Raw genomic sequence first — 2,943 nt, forward strand, 5'->3', positions numbered from 1 at the left:
TGCGCGCGCGCGGCTCCCCCTCCCCTCCGCCCCGCCCCGCCCCGTCGCGCGCGCCGCCATTGGCGCGAGGGGCGCGTGACGCCGCGGGGTGGGGGTAAAGGAGGGGGGGGGGGAGTGTGGGGGGGGAAGGGGGCGGAGCTTCCCGTAACGCGCCCGCCGGTGCCAGGAGCCCGGGAAGGGCGAGGGGGGGGGGGCGGTGTGAGGGGCGTCCTGAGGGGGGCCGCCGGTACCGGGCAGTGCCCCCACAGCCCACGGGTCGGTGTCGGCCCTCGGGGGCGGTGTGGGAGGCTGCAGGGGGTGGTTGGAAGAGGTCCTGCGGCCGCCGTGGGGCCGGGGTGTGCCCCCGGGGATTTTCCTCAGGGCGGCGGGTCCGAAAATGGCTCCCGTCAGGGCGGTGCGGCAGGCTGCGCTGCCGAGCCCCGCATCAGGCTTCTCGCCTGCCCAAGCGAGGAAAAAAAAAAAAAAAAAAAAAAAGACATTTAAACACCACATCCACAGTTTTAAGTGCCACATCCACAAGTTTATGCCGTGCCGAGAGCCCCACGCTAAGCCCTCTACACAGGAACGGAGCAGGCGTCCATGATGCGTGCCGGAGCTCCTCGCCACACGCTTCAGCCTTTTGCCTGCGTATTTCTTCGACAATTTTGGGGTTATAACACGCTTTTAGTCACATCTGTTGTGGAGTAGGCAGATTGGCCTGATAAGTGGGGTATCCGCAGCAATATCTTGTCTTAAATGCTCACTGGCATCAGCTGCGAGTGAGAGAAGATTGAGAACTTCGGGGAAGGATAGCGGGAGATAACCTTTACCACATTTGTTCACGTTCTCACAGGTTCAAACCTTAAACAGGTTTAATACCAGTCTTCATGTTTGGTTTACATTCCAAAATGGTTTCATACCAGAGACGTGGTTGTTACTAACACTGTGGGTGTTGGGCATTTCACATGCAGCACAACGTGAAGCTGGAAGGGCGCTCAAGAGGTCATTTAGCTCCTCCACCTTTCCTCAAGACAAAATCAGCTATCCTTGAGTCATTTCTGATAGGTATTTATGTAACCTGCAGTTTAAGCTGATTACTTCACCTCCCTATCCACAGCTGGCACACTTTGTAGCAACCTCATATTCCTGTAGTGTCACTGTTTCTCCAGTTGGTTGTCTTTGCACCTAATAGAGTTTCCATCTCCTCACCCAGGCTTTTGGGTGTTCAAACCCTTCTAAAGTATCAGGACTAAGTGACATTTGCCCAGTGTTGCACGGTTTATTCGTTATGAAGAAAAGCACTTCAGCATTAAAATTTTTCACTTTCTGCTTTCTCTTCAGGTTATGGTTCCAGACGTTTGTGCTTGTGGTGATGTGAGAATCATGTATAGTTATTAGGTGTTTTGGATTAGTATCTCTATAGATATTTAAATTGGTGTCTTTATGGATATCCCTGGCTCAGAATGCTCCAAAAATAAAATAAAAAATAAATCTGTGTTTGTCGATATAAGGTTAAGTGGAAACAGACTCAAATTAGAAGGACAGCAATAATACTGTAGTTCTTTTTCCGTCTTGTTCCAGCATGTCTTCTCTGTCCTGTAAGATAATTACAGTTCTGCTGGTAAATAGACTTTCCAGGAGTAGAGGCTCAAGTCTCCCCTTTTCCCCTAGCCAACAGAAAGCCTCTTGTGACATTCCCATTCCGAAATCTGATAGCCTGAAGCAACTCTTGATTTATTTCCAGAACTTGTAGAACAACACCCCCCCCACATGCTTCAAATGCAATCCCGTATCAGGCCTCACTTGACATAAATTGCAACTCCTCAAATAAGCAAGAACTGGTGTATTTCACAGGTCATTTATGGTCTTGGTGTAAAATGATTTCCACATTGTTGAAGTTGCAGACAGACGAACAGTTTGTTTGCATTTTTTTTTCCCTTGCATTGGTACAAATTGCGATTAATAGAGTAACAATTTAGGTTTCAAAGTTAATGATGGCATCCTTCCCTATATACCTTATCTCCTCTTCAGAACCTGCTGCCAACTGTAGATGTATAGAAAGATACCATAAAACTGTAAGGAAATAGTCTCATGAACAGGCTGAGTCCCATTTCTCTATAGTATCAGGCAGTGGGCACAAATCAGCCCTCTGTTTAACACCAGCCCTAAGTGCAGCTGTGGCAAGGATGCTGGTGTAAGCCTCATGGGTGCCCTGGACACAGTCTCAACTGCCTCTGTTGATCAGTTTTTGTCTTCTCAGCCCAGAAATTTTTGGTCAGGGCTGCCGTTTGATTCACTTTTTGCTACTCAGAGGAAATAATTTGACATCTGTGTGGCAAATGGAAGTAAATGGAATTAAATGTGGTAACGTATATTTTCCTTAAATGTTTACCATCTACCCTGGAGGTGGTTCATATTAATCTTCTCTCACGGGCAGGACTGAATGTTGTGGGCAATTATGTTACATCGCTGGATGGGTGAAGTTTTGCTTTTATTCCCCTGAAACCTTAGTTTTCAATCTGATGGGGCAGGTAGGTGTTGTTCATGTTGCAGTGATTTCTAGTTCTGTGTCAGCATCCTCTCTAGTAATAAATGCTCGTTTTGAAATCTTGTTAGTGAAGATGAAACTCGCAACTCTGGTCTTACACAGGGTGCCAAGCTACTGCTGGTGTGAACGACATGGTCTGTAGGAACTGTAATTCTGGCACGGGGCCCTGTAGCTGGGAATATAAAATAAAATCTCTGGATTGTAGCCTTTTAAAATATATCGGCTGGCTTTCTGTAACACACAAAGAAACTGGGTGTTCTTAGGACATCATTAGGCATATTTTCTGTGGCAAACAGGGAAAAACAGGTTACTACCATTATGAGTGGCATTTGTTAGACTCAGGACATTTGGGATCCCAGGTAAAGAAAACATTTAGGACTTTCAAGTATGTTGCGAAGGGCCTGTTCTGCACGTGG

This window comes from Netta rufina (assembly GCF_964035555.1).
Source record: "Netta rufina genome assembly, chromosome: Z".
NCBI classification, from domain to species: Eukaryota; Metazoa; Chordata; class Aves; order Anseriformes; family Anatidae; genus Netta; species Netta rufina.